Here is a 16,951-nt window from a genome sequence, read left to right as displayed (position 1 = left end):
TTCTTTGTTTTTTGGAGGGGAAACTGGGAAAGGAGAAATTTACATATAAATAAAGAAAATATCTAAAAGAAAAAAAAAAGAAGAAAAAAAAAGTGCTTGGCCTATGAGAAGTGGCACTATTAGGAGGTGTAGCCCTGTTGGAAAAAGTGCACTACTGTGAGCGTGGGTTTTGAGATCTTATGTGCAAGCTCTGCCCATTGTGGATGAAATGCTGCCTTCAAAGCAAGATGTAAACCCTTAGTTCCTTCTCCAGCACCATGTCTGCCTGAACACTGCCATGTTTCCTGCCATGATAAAAATGGACTAAGGCCATGAAACTATAAGTTAGACCCAATTAAATACCTTACTTCATAAGAGTTGCTGTGTCTTGGTGTCTCTTCACAGCAATGGAAACCTTAAGGCACCTATCTTATTCATCTCTACTTTAAGATTGATTTTATAGATGCATTTGAAAGCACTCAGACCAAAAACCTTGGCATCTTAAAAATACATGGGCAAGCTGTTGAGGAAAAGGTGAGTTATAGAAAATTATTTTCTGAACCCAGTTAATCAACTTTGAGTGATTGCTTAAGGAGTACTACCTGGTGACTTGTATCAACTTGACACATACTGGAGTCATCAGATGGGAGGGAGCCTCAAGTGATAAAAATGCTTCCATAAGATTGGACTGCAGGCAAGTGTATTGTCAAGCCCAATATGAATAGTCCCACCCTTAGCTGGTACTCATGGATTCTATAAGAAAGCAGTCTAGGCAAGCCATAAGGAGCTAGTAGGCAGCATTCCTCCATAACCTCTGTATCAGCTCCTGCGTCCAGGTTCCTGCCCTGGCTTCCTTCAGTAATGAACAATGATGCAGAAATGCAAGACAAATAAATCTATCCCTTCTCAAACTGCTTTTGGTCATGGTGTTTCATCATAGAAACTGTAACCCTAAGAAAAAAGTAAATACAATTCAAAAGAAAACATATTGGAAGACTTTAGAAGATAGGTAGGTAAGTAGATAGAAAGGGAGGTAGGTTGGTAGATAGATAGATAGATAGATAGATAGATAGATAGATAGATAGATAGATGAGATCTTAGGTCCTATGTAATGGGGAATGACTATTACTTAGTTCACCTATTTGGGATATAGTATATGGTATAGAAATCATAGCCAAAGAATCAAAGGAATACTTAAATATTGGGTCATCTATATTTTAAGTTATATTATGAAGTCATCTTTCCTGATTTTATTTTGTACAGGACTATAGGAGTAGGTGGGTAAAGAGACTATATACTTTCCAACTCTACTCAGGTGCCCAGTGCATTCTGGTATCCATGTTTAAATTTGAAAGATGTCCATTGAAGAGTGGCATTATGTCCAATAATTGTAAGGCCTACTTGTTGCAATATACTTTACAATGTAAAAGTCCTCTTACTGTGGATTGTTTGGTTTGCTCTACACAGTAATAAAATGTGTTCCATTGACAAATGGAAGCTCATCCTTGACAGATGAGGCTCCAAGAAACTAGGTGACTTGTTCAAGTACTCTCTTCAAAGGCTGTCCAGGACAAGATGAGAAGGTGTTCTTTGTGGTATACATGTGATACCAGGAAACTTACCCAACATCCTTCCCTGAAAGTCTTCTGGAAACAAGCTACATGATCTTCTAAATCAAGTCTTCTGCTAGTCTGACAAGTTACAGAAGATTGGAAGCTCCCATGTGAATTCTGCTAGCCCTGTAATTGAGATCCTTTCTTTTCTCTAAATGAACAGTGATAGTAATAATTACGCTTCAGGCTTCTGTACTTCCCTTTAATCCTGGTTTTTCAACCAGACAGGAAGAAACCACCCCCTTTGTATGACTGGGCTCTCTTTTCAAGTTAGCCCCTGTCCATTTGAGCATCTATACTTTGTTTTCTGATAAAGAACTATCTTAGGGAAGCCTCGTGGATTGGAATCCCCAAATGCAGAGTCAAATCATTTCAGAGTGAGTGATGTAGGTATATAAAACTTTTTGAATAAACAACATCTCTGCTCTTACACATGATAATGAAGTTTAGCTAAGTCTCTAGTCAGCAACATCTGCAAGTGTAACTGGGAGTTTGAAGGCAGAGCACATGCAGAAATGTGAACAATCCACTCTATCCCGCCTCCTCCCAGCCTTCCACCTGCAATAGACTGTATTCATATCTCCCAGAGGAAATATGCTATTACTGATAATATGATCACTGAAACACTGGGAGTGGTTAGATTCCAAGCTCTGGCAGTGGGTTAATAAAAGGCCTAATGAAGAACAAAAAATTCTGCCAGTCGCTGTAAAAAAATATTGCCCTTGGGAAATTATAAATCAGGCACCATGGTGTGAATATATATATATATATATATATATATATATATATATATATATATATATATATACACACATATATTCATTCTGCACTGAGTCTGTGGTAAATTCACCAGTGGGAAGACTGGTGACGAATTGCATATGTCACCACATGCCCTTGAATTCCAGCTCACCTCAGCATGATGCAGTTCAGTGCCCCTAATGTTGAGCCACAGCCATACTTGCTCAGCCTTGTCGCATACACTGCTCCATACAACAGGAGGGTGCCTGGACTGCAAATTAGTGGCAATTCCCATAGCCTCACTTGCTTTTCCCTTTTTATTTTTATCTTGTTTTTATTTGTTTGTTCGTCCAATTCCACAGCATTGGTCTCAATAGACTCTTAAATGCTGCTTGTGGATGGAGACCTGTATTTAGGGTTTTCTTAATATACCCACGTTGAGCCTGTCTGCAGAGGACCCGGTGGAAATCACTTTTATAAGCAGCCTGAACAGTTCCACCTGACGGATATAGAAAATGTGATGAATGAAACGGGGACAAATCCCTGACACATCACAGCAGCACCTGATCTCAGCAAAACCGCTATTGGTCAAAAAAGAGCTGGTCCCTCCCATCCTTGAAACAGTAACAAGTTCACCCTGAGCACGGAGCCCACCCGTGCTCAGGGAGGGCCACCCGTGCTCAGGGAGGGCCTAGGGTACACGAGCTTGGCTTTCCCCGTGTCCCGACCTGAATCAAGAACCAGGAGCTTGGTTCTTCACTCCATTGCCCTCTAACCATTTTCCCTCTGGAGATCATGCTATGTGTACCAGCTTCTCCCATGTTAGGTTGTACCAACCATCAGTCTGTCTATACCAGAACCAGAAGTAGCCCAAAGGAAAAGTGTGATACCTCAAAGGCATCTATGCCAAAGAGAACCCACCTCCATCTGATGAAATCTGATTCCTAACTGACTTGCTGAAGCTGTTGGCCTTCAGGTAGTAAAAACATACTGATATTTTTCAGAACTCAGTTCCAGTTTTGAGGGTTCAAGGCTCAACTGCTTTCCTGTAGCTACCTCAAGAGAGGGTCCCTTTCCCAGTACCACACAGGAGCCTCAGTACACTCAGACGTCTTAAGGTACAGGCTCAGGCCAACAAGCCCCACCCTCTGCCCCAAATACAAGACTTCCTTTTTGATTCAATGTCAAAGTATCATGTTCAAAGCTTGCATCCGAGGACCATCCTCCTTATCTTTAAGAGAGAGGCAATTTCTGGCAGATGCTGTCACTCCAGTGTTTTGTTTTTTGTTTTTTTGGCTTTGTTTCTTGGGTTTGTTTTTGCTTTGGTTTCGGACAGTTTCACAGAGTAGTCCCAGGTGCCTCAACAAACTCACAGAGACTTTCTGTCTCCCAAGTGCTGGGGTTAAAGGTGTGTGTCACCATATCCAGCTTCTCTAAGATTTTGCCTGTGGCCCATTTCCATGAACACTTGATTATGCTATTGCGCTTACTGTGTTGTGCATACCACCAGATAGAGCTGTGCAATGCCACCCAATGTTGTGTGACTGACATCTGTGGAATAAAGCCCTTGACAAAAATCTAACTATTTAGTCATTTTTGTTTATGAGTCAACTTATAATTGTTATGTCATGATAGCAAATGAATAATCCAATCAAATTGAATTATCTAATGTTATATTGCTCAATAAGCTATTTGTAGATAGATCTTAATTACATGTAAAAATGAAATTTTATAAAATAGCATGTTGTTCATGCTTAAGAATAAATGAAAGGGGGCTGGAGAGATGGCTCAGAGGTTAAGAGCACTGACTGCTCTCCCGAAGGTCCTGAGTTTAAATCCCAGCAACCACATGGTGGCTCACAACCATCTATAATGAGATCTGACGCCCTCTTCTGGCATGTCTGAAGTCAGTTATCATGCACTTACATATAATAAATAAATAAATCTTAAAAAAACAAACACACAAAAAAGATGGAAAATGATTTAATTATATATAATAAATATATAATATATATAAATATAAATATAGATAGATAGATAGAAATAAAAAGAAGAAAAAAAAGAAAAAGAAGAATAAATGAAAGGAAAGGTAAGTAGACCTCTATGAGTTCAAGGTCAGCCTGGTCTACATAGCGAGTTTCAGCTAGTCAGCTAGCTAGGGCTATGTAGACCCTATCTCAACAAAACAAAACAAAACAAGAAAAAAGTTAAAATTTTAAAAAATTAAAATTTTATAAGGACAAAGAATAAATGAAAGGACTTATGTTTAGTGGGCAACTTTTTGCCCAAAGGAGATCTCAACAATGAGACTATGAACCATCTTTTAATAATCAACCTATTGGGATCCCTAGGCTACTAACAAATGACCCTATGTACTTCCTTAGAGTTATCTTCTTTTGTTTTCTTTTGGATAAATTTGTTTACATATTTCCACTCTGCTGATGGATCTTAAAGAAGATCTTCAGTCTATATGTAAATTAGGAATACTGAGAGATTAGTCTTTACTTGAATTGTGAGTTAAAGAAATGCCCCACAGAAGCTCTCTGCTGGGCTATAGCTACTAGGGAGGCGGGTGATTGGCACTAAAGGAAATATGCGTCTTGGGCTAGAGACAAGAGTCTGCAGGTATAGCCATGCTGTCCCCCTCTTCAGAGATTCAATTTTAGAGAATCATAGCTCTAGTTTAATAAATGTGTCCCTAGATGATACAAGATAGTCAGTGAAGAGAACAGAAAAATCGATCTTTGGAATTGTTACCAGGAAGTGGGCAGTCTTGGCAAAACAGTTGTAATGAAGTAGCAGGATCAGAGGGCATTTCAGAACCTGTCAAAGGTCAAAGGAAGTGAAACTGAAAAGTGGCATACACTGACCATGCGTGGAGAAACAGGCTTCTGAATGCATGAGGATGAGAGGGCAATAGCAGGAAGGGTTACTGCCTCAAGGATGTGTCAGATGGGAAATGGTACAGATACTGTTGTGTTATGGTAATGAAAGTTTAGAAAAAATAAAGGTGGATGATGTGAGAGCCAGTATAGATGGAGAGATCAAAAGGAGAAGGGGTGTGGTTCCGGGTTCTGTCTTTCCTCTCTGGGTGTCAGGAAGCCAACTGCTCAGACAGAGCAAAGTCTAGAACAGTTGGTTGTACTATTGTAGGGTTGGGGAATGCTTCTTTGAAAATCTTAGTGGTGTGACTCAGCCAATCTTTAATGAAGCAGTTCTCAGAGACTATCTTAGCTTGTTTGTATTTCTTTATTTGGTGTAGGTTTTAATACATGCTTACTTGAGGGTGAACCAAGGTGGGAAGGGTGTGAGAATATCCAGGGAAGGAAAATGTCATTTTGGCTGAAGGCTAAAGCTATTGAGTTGCCTTATTTGCATGGAGAAGTACTCAAGGCACTGGGCTAGATGGCTGACCACCTGTGACCACCTGGTTGAGGGTCTGCAGGTTACAGGCTCTGAAGCAGGCATAGAAACATGAGGAGAGCTAGCTCAACTCCTGCCTGTCTCAAGTTTTGAGAATTCCGGGGTTTGAACATCATCTACTTTGCCAGTTCCTCTTGTGGCACAATCCACATGCTACAAAAAGAGACACATTTATCTTTCCTGTTAATAGTATGAAAGAAGTAGGGGCTGAAGAAATGGCTCAGTAATCAACAGCATTTCAGACCTAGGTATGGTTCTCAACACACACATCAGGCTGCTCACAACTACCTGTAACTCCAGTTCGATGCCTCCTTCCAGCCTCTATTGAGACTTCCATACATGTGGTATACATAAATACATATACTCAGGCAAATACACACACACACACACACACACACATGTTAATGTATATCATATAAATATATGTTTATATTTAAAAGAAAGAAAGAAGATGGTTATCCTCACAAACAGATTAGAGTCACTAAATGTGACCCTGAAGAAAATGACAAGGTTCTTAGGACATTGACGTTCCTGATGACACTAGATGATCAGCTGAAGCAAGGGGGAGAGCTGCGATAAAAGAGAGTTAAACTGGGGATTGATAAAACTGTTGAACTGTGCTGAGATGCCATCTGAGTTGATTTTGGTCCTTACCTGAGCCTCCTTTTCTTGTGTAGATATGGAAAGAGCAAGGAAAGCTGAAGAAATAGTAAACATTTGTAGAGCAAAAGGAAAAAGAACAGAAGCAGTGAGAGCAGAAGAGAGAGAATGGAAGGCAGAAACAGGAACTAGATCCCCACACCTAAGCAGGAGAACAGGGATCAGGGAGAATGAGCCTTAGGAGTAAGCTTGGAGAAGAGAGGCCTGTGGGAAGTTAAAGACCAATGATGAGCTGCCAGGGAGAAGTAAGCAAGCATTTGGATTTTGGAGTGGGTGGAGATGAAAATGTCACTGTGGAGAAAAAGTAAAACATGCTGACAGGCCAAGTTCTTAGGAAGATGTCAAGGGCAACGATGACGAAAGATCTGGTGTGGCTGGAAGAGATCTGAGAGCAGTGGTCATATGGAGAAGCTGGAATGACGCAGGAAAAGAGGAAGGAAGGGAATACTGGTCTGAGAACAGCTCAGCAGAGTGAGGCCATTGCTTCTTCCCTTACCCTGAAAGCAGAAGGCAACGGCCTGTCAGAAGCGAGGGCAGAGATTTCAGCCACAGCAGTGAAGTGGGAGCTAATTCAGGATATTAGGCTCTAGAATGTTTACCTTCCAAGATGGACTTCAAGAGTCAATGCCAGGAAAGTGGTGGGCTGAGCTCCATGGCCCTGGATGAAAGTTCAAGCAGAACCATTGCTAGGGACTGCTTCTTCTCTAAACATAGCCAAAGTGAGGAGTTTTGCTAGATATCCATAGTATACAAAGGCTGCATCTTCACACATCACCTTATCTAAACATCATAAAAATCAATGAGACTAGTTGCCTCACTGGACCATCTTAAAGAAGAGCTTGGGATTTTAAAAGTTACAGCAGGGCTAGAGAGATGGCTGGGCAGTTAAGAGCACTTCCCGCTCTCCTAAAGGACCAGGGTTCTGTTCTCTGCATTCACTTTGGGCAAATCACAGCTCTCTGTACCTCCAGCTCGAGGCCATCAGACACTTTTCACCTCCACAGGCACCCACACTCCTGTGTACAACACACCCCCAATAAAGAAATAATGAAACAAGCCTTTTAAAAGAAAAGTTACACCATCTGCACCTAAATAAACAGCTAGCTTACTCTCAGTTCTATGCTACTTAGCATTCAGTCACAGATAAATTCCTGAAGGAGGTAATAGCAATCTGATCTTTTTGTAAATCAAGTGATAGTCATAATTTACCAGAAGAATTCAACATTTCTGGTAATCCTACAATGAATCCTTCAGCAATTCACAAATGGATTCTGCAGCCACTGACCTCCTCAGTAGGTCTGGCCCATCCCAATTTTCTTGAAGCTTGAGTTCTTCTCATGGAAAGATACATTTCTGCATGATTGTAGGGATTTCAGATCTTAAGTTGCCCCTCTGATTAAACAAAGGTGGAGGCGCAGAGATGGCCAGTGACAATAGCAAGCCCTTCCCCTGGGCCCACCAAAACACTACCAACTAGAGCACACTGCCATCCCTTCCTCATTAGCATGGGCATATTTCAAATGAGGATATGCTGTAAGGAGAGAACAATACATACGGGTTCGTTAGTCTTGCTCTTTTAAAGATAAATGCTGTACGTGGGATAAATGCTGTGAGCAAGAAATTATAAGCAGGTTCCCATATGCTAGATATCTATTTCCATATCTCCTATCATCATGGTTTCTGGGCACTCTGACAGAGGGATGAGGCTAATTCAGGCAATGCATTACACTCGGGGAAGTAGGTGAAAATTCTGTCTCTTTAACTCTTTATCACAAACAGTAAGGATTCATCGCAAAGTAAGGAGACTCGAAGATTTTTCTAGAATAGAAACCAAAGAGAAAGTGGGAAAGTTTCAATATTATGGTACCAAGTAATATAATTAATGCATTATCCTTTGATCAAAGTATACATGAATCTACCCTAAGTAGATAGCCGTCAATGGAGAAGACATATGCTAAGCACCACAACATTTTATACATAAATGCAAAAGCAAACCAGAAGGAAAAGTCTCCAAATGTGGGAGATATTTTAAATAATTTATGGCGTATATTTCTGTGACTATGATGCATTGTTAAAATTATATTTGTCAAAATTCTGGAATTATTTGGGGAAATCCTTATGATCTCATAATTTTGTATGAACAGCCTGCTAGATGTTAGAAGGAAAAGATTGGATGCTGAAACAGGGAGTCATTTTTTTATTCATTTAACTTCTATGTATTTGTCAAATTTCCCTCATGGAAAACATCTTATTTTTAAATTCAACTGATAATTTCATAATCTAGATTCCTTCAAAGCCAAATATAATCACCCTTAAAAACTAGTCAGCATAGGTGTGCAATAAATATGTCATCATTGGCTAACCATGAAGTATTGTCCTATCTGACATAGTTAACTTCATTTGTCAACTCGATACATCTGAGAAGAAGGAACCTCAGTTGAGGAATTCCTTCCATAGGATTGGCCTGTGGCATGTCTGTGGGCCATTTTGTTAATTGACATAGAAAGACCCAGCCCACTATGGGCAGTGCCACCCTTAGGCAGATGAGCTTGATCTGTGTAAAACGTTTAGCTAAGCAAGCCAGGGTAGGAACCACTCCTCTGTGTTCTCTGCCTTGCGCTCCTTCCCTCATTGGACTCCCTCAATGAAGGACTCTGAACTATATAATTCATGTAAACCCTTTCTTCCTCTCAAGGTGGTTTTAGTTAGTGTTTTATTACAGCAACAGATAGCAAACCAGAATCCTAGTCTTACTTACATTAAGATGTATTACAGTATGGAGAGTTGAGTGAATCCTGACAAGTACACACCAAAGACAAGATGTAAAACATGTCTGCTGTTTCCAAACACTCCCTTGTGTCTCTTCCAGTAAGTGCCTTCTACATCCCTAAAACAGACAGCTGCACACTTCTTTTCTATCATTATAGATTATTAGTATTTCCAGTTCTTGTATTAGATTGAACTACAATTGTAGTTTATAGTCTTTGGCATCTAGTCCCTTCCATTCAGAAGGTTTTGGGTTAATTGATGTCATTGCATGTGCTCATAACATGTTCATTTTTTCTACTACTGTATATTTGTATATGTACACTATATGTCTGCCCCTCCCCATCATTTAGGCACACATTTAAATATTTGAATGTTGATCAATCCAGTTCTTTCTACTTAAGGACATTATGAACCAAGATCTTTCAGTAGATTTACATTTTCATGTCTTTGGGGGTGTCCTACCAGAAGAATTTCTGCGTTGTATATGTCAAACTTAGGGGGAAAAATAACCTTCTATAAATATTTTCCAAAGTGGTTTTAAGCATAAAACATCCTGGAGAAAACCTTTCAATCTTAGAATAGACAAAAGAGCAAGAATATTAGTCAAACAAACCATAAGTATATTTTTACAGAGAGAGATCATCAAAATTAAATGTTCTATTGTAGAGTAAGGAAATGAAAAATAAGAAACACCCTAGGAGACAATATTTATAACATATACCCACATGGATGTTAAAAGGGACTTGCATCTGAATATGTAAAGATGTACAACTCAATAAGAATTAAAACATCCAATAAAAGCCTAGGCAAAAGGTCTGAACAGATATTTCATCAAAAAATGTGAACTGATGACAAAAAAAAACACATGAATAACTGGCCAACATCATCAGTCACCAGAGGGATGTTGCAATGACACCACACTTCTGCTTGAGTGTTTAATGTCACAGAGATGATTAGTAACTATACAGATCAGTGAGAGCTCTCAGACACAGTGTACTGCTGTGTTCATAGATCAATGCCTATTCAGCCATCATCAGAGAAGTTCCCACCTGCAGCAGATGGGAACAGATACAGAGACCCACAGCCAGACATTACACATGTGCAGAGAGAGAGACCTTGGGATACTCAACTCTAACTGGGATGTCTTCATCAAATTCCTGCCCTCATAGCTCAGAGTGCCCAGAAAAAGAAAAGGCAAAAAAAAAAAAAATGTAGGAACCAAAGGGGTCAGAGGTCATCAGGAGAACAAGGCCCTCTAAATAAACATGAGCAAAGTACAAAGTTCATGTAAACTCAGAGACTGAAGCAGCAAACACAGGGCCAGTACCATGTCTTCGGCACATGTATGATAGTTTTCAGGAGTATTTTTATGGATCTCCTGAGTATGTGAAAAAATGGGTATCTAATTTTTGTGCCTTCTCTTCAGGCTCTTTATTTCTGGTGGTTTACCTTGTCCAACTTTGATGTAGTGGTTTTTGTCTTATCTTAATATATTTTATTTTGCCATACATCTTGCTGTCTGTTATCTCTTAGAAACCTATTCTTTCAAATGATAAACAGAAAAGAAGTGGGTCTGGGTGGGAGGAGTAGAGGGAGAGAAAACCATAATCGTGTTATAGTGTATAAGCAAAGAATCCAGAGCTGATCCTGTGCCACAGCTCTCCATACCCAAATACTGCCAAAGAGCTGGTATCCCAGGAGTGCCAGCATATCTGTGAGCACAGGTAAGACCCCCACTTCTGTTCAAATTCCTGACCCAAGAAGGACTCTCCCAGAGCCAACAGGACACAGGAACCAAGGAACAGCAGGAGACAGGATCCTTCTGTCTGCATCCCAGAGCTGACCATGTAACACAGCTCTCCATACCCAAATTTCTCCCAGAGAGAGCTGGTCTCCCAGGAGTACTGACACACAGGCTTACAGGAGGGACAAGCCACAGTCAGAGACAGCAAGACCAGCTAACACCACAACTAACCAGATGACAAGAGGCAAGGGCAAGAACATAAGCAACAGAAACCAAGGCTACTTGGTATCATCAGAACCTAGTTCTCCCACCACAGTGAGCCCTGGATACCCCAACACACCAGAAAAGCAAAATTCTGATTTAAAAACACATCTCATGATGATGACAGATGACTTTAAGAAAGCACATAAATAACTCCCTTAAAGAAATACAGGAGAACACAAGTAAACAGATAGATGCCCTTGAAGAGGTAACACAAAAATCCCTTAAAGAACTACAGGAAAACACAACCAAACAGGTGAAGGAATTGAACAAAACTATCCAGGATCTAAAAATAGAAATAGAAACAATAAATAAATTACAAATGGAGACAGCCCTGGAGATAGAAAACCTAGGAAAGAGATCAGGAGTCATAGATTCGAGCATCACCAACAGAATACAAGAAATAGAAGAGAGAACCTCAGATGCAGAAGATACCATAGAAAACATTGACACAACAGTCAAAGAAAATGTGAAATGCAAAAAGCCCCTAACCCAAAGCATCCAGGAAATCCAGGACCCAATGAGAAGACAAAGCCTAAGGATAACAGGTATAGAAGAGAGTGAAGACTCCCAACTTAAAGGGCCAGTAAATATCTTCAACAAAATTATAGAAGAAAACTTCCCTAACCTAGAGAAAAGAATCTATGTTTAATAAAAGCAGGGAGGAGTGGAGAAAGGGATCATCTTATTCAATGGTTACTTAGGGAAAAAGAGGAAACTTTTCTTTTTTTTAAATTTTTTTATTAGATATTTTCTTTATTTACATGTAAATTTCTCCTTTCCAAGTTTCCCCTCCAAAAAACAAAGAAACAAACAAAAACAAACCCCTGTTGCCTCCCCCCTCCCCATGCCTCCCACCCCACCCTCTCCCACTTATTGGCCCTGGCATTCCCCAAAGAGGAAACTTTTCTATTGTTACATCTTTTAGTGGTGTTTTCTATCCCCTCTTCTAACTTTATGGAAATGTAATTGACAAAACATATATATGTTCAAGGTATTCAATGCCATGACTTGATAAGCAGATGCATTAGAAATGATTATTACAAACATCTATTATTAACAACACATTATTAGCATCTACTTTCATAATATTCTTTCTCTTCACATGGCCATTTATTATAATATTCATAATAAAGTTCATGAATATGCAGGGAGAAAAATCTTAGTTTCTGACATCCTAGCAGGCTGTAGGGTGATGGCTCAGAGAACATTTGAGCTTTGCTGATCTCACCTCCTGAAGAGTCTTGCTCACTCTTTCTGCTCTTGTGACTCTACAAAGCTAAATCAGGTATTTCAGATGTGCCAGGAGGGAGACAATCTGATTCACATTGTTCACACAGCAGAGCATGAGAATCCAACAGTGATTGGATGATTTGTGGAGAAGCTGACATGGAGTGCTGCAATCTAGTTTCTTCCTTTCTCTGAGCACACTTTGCTGGAGCTGCAGCCACACCCAGTACCTCACAGCCTGCAGCAGAATATTCTCATTCTGTAGTATTGGAGATCCCAGTGTTCTCTCATGTTCTGAAATTCCTAGCTTTAAGTGTCACATACAGTTTATAGTTTTCACATATGTAGTAGATGCTTCCCTATACTGACAGGTCTCCCTTTTCAAAACTAGTATTGATGGGCTCTGCTTCACTGCTCACAGCTTCCAGATTTCTTTAAAATGTAGCCACATAGAGATTGGATCGGCTGGCAGAAGTGTTCATGGTACAGCCTGTACCTTCGTAGAGGCGCATATTTAATTAATTAAGAAAAAATAGCATTCCACAGGAAAAATGGGGGAGGAGGCTGTGCAAGATCAAACTTCCCGGTTAAGTCCTTAAGCCATTATGAATGACCCTAGACCACAAACAATGCAAAAGTTCTTGGGAAATTCTGCTTAACTGGCAGTCCAATGCATATTAACTATGAAGCCAGACCCTGCCAAAAATATCAACCAGTCACTGTGAGTGAATGGGAGAAGAGAGAACAGGCACAAGAAGAAACGTATGTTTTGATGTCAATCTTAAGCTTCTCTGCGGTGGTGAGGGCAGTTTGCTGATTTTCACAGCCATGACATGTACAGAGGGAGATGCACACCTGGAGCACATGGCGCAGCTGTCTGTGGCTGCACCTGCAGCTCAGTCAGGTATGACTATGGCCAGCATGCCTACTGATTTACAGAGCCTCCTAAAGCCAGAAAGAGCCAGTCGGACAAAAGGATCTATCCTGGTTCCATGCTAGACCTGCTAGCTTGCTCAAAACCTCAAACTCCTCCTTCTGGTCTACTAAAGAAGACCCTGTGGGCCTGGGATCTAGACAACAGTATTCTCTAAAAAGAAAATACCTCATAATTCAACTTCACGGTTTGATCCAAAACACCACATATTGAAACAAACTTTGGCAGTTGTTTCTAGCTCATGATCCTCAGATGACCAGAAAAAGTACAAATAAGAGTGAAAACCCTGGAGCATCTTTCAGTTTATCAAGGAGCCCAAGAAAAGCTGCATTCACCGTTTATAGCATTTGGGGAAAGGAGGCAGTTGTTGTTTACTGGTTGTTTGGTTCGTTAGCTTATTTGTTTATATTGTATTGGCTCCATATTCAATCATAAAAAAATAGATTAATTTCTTTAACAAATAGAAAATAAGAAAATGAATTATTGCATAAAGGTATTTTTAAGATACTTTTTTTTTTTTTTTTGGATACAGGGTTTCTCTGTGTAGCCCTGGCTGTCCTGGAACTAAAGACATGTGCCACCACTGCCCAGCCAGATACTTTATTCCTCACTTGCAATAAATCATTTTTTCCTTTTGGGGAAAAAAAAAAGATTTCTGGTAGATTCTGTGGCCTCTACAACAACCATTCTTCATCGCCCCCATTCTGTATTAGGAAAAAGCCCCTCCCCCAGTGTGAATCGCAGTTCACTGGATCTGACACCTGCTTCTAAGATCAGCATATGATCCAGATCAGAGTGTTGCAAACATCACCACCCTCAACAGGAACGACTGGTTCCAGTCCACGAATATGAGCCTTGACAGCAAAACAAAGACATGAAATCTCAGCCCAGGGACTTTTCTAGAGTGATAAAAAAGAAACCCACAGCACCATAATAACATGAGCCAAAAATCTTCTCACAAGAGGGCATCGCAGAGGAACGTGGCCACTAACCAGTCCTGCTGGTCAAGGATGTCACTGAGTAAATTTAAGTGTGTTAAGTCTGTCTCTTCCTTCCTTTTCTTTTCTCACTTGCTTGCTTGCTTCATTTTGTGGACTCTAATTTGAAGAGGGATCCAACCAAGCTCATAAAGTGCAGATTGCTGGGCTAGTGGTCTGAGGCATGACGTCATCTACAGATGCCTCACTGTTCCTTCTAGAGAAATTGCTCTGATGGCTAACCGTCATCATCAGTTTTATTGGCGTATTGGATACTTTTCTATTGCTGTGATAAAACATCATCACCAAGGCTACTTATATTTAGAGGGAAAGTTTATATAGCTTATGGCTCCAGAGGGGTGAGATTTCATCATGGCAGGGAGGCATGGCAGCAGCGGTGGTGCTTGGAGCAGGAAGCTGAGAGATCATATCCTCATCCACAAGCATGAAGTAGAGCTAGAGATGAGGTGAGGCTATAAAATCCCCAAACCTGTCCCACTCCAGCAGCAAGGCTGCACTTTCTAAATCTCCCCACATACCATCAGCATCTGAGGATAAATGTTACAAACAACACCTGAACCTATGGGGGACAGTTCTCATTCAAACCACCAAATCTAGAATGACTATGGATACTCACCTGTATCAATTACAGGGTTCCCAAAACTATTTAATAGATGAAGGAAGATCTATCCCGAATGTGGGCAACACTGTCCCGAAGCCTGGGGTCCTGGGCTGAGTGAAACAGAGAAGGCAAGCTGAGCACCCATATCCATCTCTCTCTGCTTCCAGGCTACAGATGGAATGTGACCAGCTGCCTCATATTCTGTTGCCATGGCTGTCCTAGCACAATGAACTGTATTCTCAAACTGTAGGCCAAAATAAACTCTCTCCTTAAACTGCTCTGCTTATCTGTTCAGGTATTTTGTTATATCAATGTGAAAAGTAATGAACATATTTGCTTTGTTTGTTTGTTTGTTTGTTTGTTTGTTTTGGTCTAATCAAGCTAAAGAGTAAATTTCTACAACCAGAAACCCAGGGAACTCTAGCCAGTCACTCCATGCATCAGTAACTACTTAACAAACCCACCTACAGCCACCACTCCACTTAGAAATGGCAAGAAAATGAACATAAGCAAAAGTATTGCTCTCTGCTTTCATTATGCTTACCACCTAGTCAGAACAATAGGACAGATACCTGTTGATACCTGAAATGCCTTGGTGGGGTGAGAAAAAGCTTTAGTGGAAAGGTTAGTTAGCATTCCTTATGCTTTACTTAAGCCAAACATCATAAAATTCTGTTTCCCAGGACTCCTAAGAAATAGATGGCTCAACCACTGCCTTCAGAGAGCACGGAAGTCACAGACATAACACACAGATGCTGGAGAAGGTGCGAGTGCACTGCAAGGCAGCATGCAATAGTATAGTAACACAAATGACTCTGTATTGAAGTCTTAAGAAGTAGCACCAAGATTTCTAATTTACTTTGAAAGTTCAAAGTCTCCTATACCTTGTAAGAGCCAACAACTTTTATCTCAGAAATTTATGTCTTCATGCAAACATTGGATGTAAAGTTTGTGGAACTTCTCGAAGCCCGGCACAGATTCTACAATGTGTCTGTCAACATTTATCATACCCTAAAATGAATTCCTTAAAATAATCTTCTATCCTACATGACTTCATTACTCTTTGATCTTCTCAATACACAGAATGTGCCAGTAAGACATCATAGAAAACACAGGAGCCAAAGGCCTCTAGCATCTCCTCAATCCCCTTACCAGCTGTACCTTCTTTGAAGTTTTTCTAAGTTTTCTATTGATACCTGAACAAGAGTGTAAGACACGAAGCAGAAAACATTATCCAGCTGTTTAAAAGTCTTTTAGATAAAACTTAGATGTGTAATTGAGTATCAGCCAGCAGGACCTTAAGCTGAAGACTGTGAGTGTCCTTGATTTAGGCTCATCCTCTACTCAGTCAGCTAGGCTGTCCTAATTCGATTATTTCAAAGAACAACTTCAGTAGACAGCAGAGATGAAAGTCCAAAGCAGTCCTTCCGGTCCCACAACACCCAGAGGAAGCTCCACTCCCAGGTGCTCTAACACGCCCAGGATCAGAGATGAGGAGGACACAACTGTCCCAACACCAGGAGTAACTAGGACAAGCAGGAACCAGGCACACAGGAACTCTGCCAGCCCAGTGGCTCAGGTTGCTTCCAGTCTGTCTGGGCCAGCCAGTGCCCTTTGCAGACATTGGGGGCAAACTCTGCAGTCATTGCCAAAACACCCAGAGGAAGCTCCACTCCCAGGAGCTCTAAGAAGCCCAGGGTCACAGGATCCCAGAATCACAGGATCACAGAGACAGCTTGACTCTGAGGAGTTCTGACACAACCAGGATCACAGGAAGGACAGGCTCCAGTCAGATTTAGCAAGGGCAGGAGGCACTAGAGATAACTAGATGATTCGGGGCAAGCATAAGAATATAAACAACACAAATCAAGGTTACTTGGCACCATCAGAACTCAGTACTCCCACCATTGCAAGTCCTGGACACACCATCATGCCAGAAAAGCAAGATTCAGATGTAAAATCACTTCTCATGATGATGATACAGGACTTTAAGAAAGACAT

General features: G+C 40.7%; 1 long non-coding RNA gene across 1 annotated transcript in view; it reads right to left on the bottom strand.

The window, feature by feature from the left end:
- Positions 1-15,130, bottom strand: part of LOC116074919 — a 27,268-nt gene extending 12,138 nt beyond the window's left edge. The window contains exon 1 of the long non-coding RNA XR_004112345.1: positions 14,966-15,130. This is a non-coding gene — a long non-coding RNA (uncharacterized LOC116074919). The remainder of the gene's footprint in view (positions 1-14,965) is intronic.
- Between the last annotated feature and the right edge of the window lie 1,821 nt (positions 15,131-16,951).

The sequence above is a fragment of the Mastomys coucha genome, unplaced genomic scaffold, assembly GCF_008632895.1.
Source record: "Mastomys coucha isolate ucsf_1 unplaced genomic scaffold, UCSF_Mcou_1 pScaffold3, whole genome shotgun sequence".
In the NCBI taxonomy this organism is placed as follows: Eukaryota; Metazoa; Chordata; class Mammalia; order Rodentia; family Muridae; genus Mastomys; species Mastomys coucha.
This window is presented reverse-complemented; position numbering and strand designations above follow the sequence as displayed.